The sequence below is a fragment of the Buceros rhinoceros genome, unplaced genomic scaffold (assembly GCF_000710305.1).
Source record: "Buceros rhinoceros silvestris isolate BGI_N320 unplaced genomic scaffold, ASM71030v1 scaffold27523, whole genome shotgun sequence".
Lineage (NCBI taxonomy): Eukaryota > Metazoa > Chordata > Aves > Bucerotiformes > Bucerotidae > Buceros > Buceros rhinoceros.
Window position 1 is genome coordinate 1,263 of NW_010402253.1, and position 245 is coordinate 1,507.

Below are 245 nucleotides of genomic sequence, written 5' to 3' on the forward strand. Positions count from 1 at the left end.
CTGCTCACCCGTTCCCAGCCAGTCAGATGGAGGGGGAGAATCGGAAAGGTGAAAGTGAGAAACCTCGTGGGTTGAAATAAAAACAGTTTAATGATTGAAATATAATAATGATAACTGTAAGGAAGAGGAAAACAATAAAGAGAAAGGAAAGTGAAGCCCAAGCGATGCAAATGAAAACAGCTGCTCACCACCAACCGCCCAGTGTCCCCCCAGTCCCCCAGCATCAGCCGCCCCACCATCCCCCA

The 245-nt window shown here is 48.6% G+C and overlaps 1 protein-coding gene across 1 annotated transcript in view; it reads left to right on the plus strand.

Annotated features, from left to right (window-relative positions):
• FAM166A (family with sequence similarity 166, member A) overlaps positions 1 to 245 on the plus strand; it is a gene marked incomplete at its 5' end in the record, with an annotated part of 10,932 nt that overhangs the window by 676 nt on the left and 10,011 nt on the right. The window lies entirely within an intron of this gene.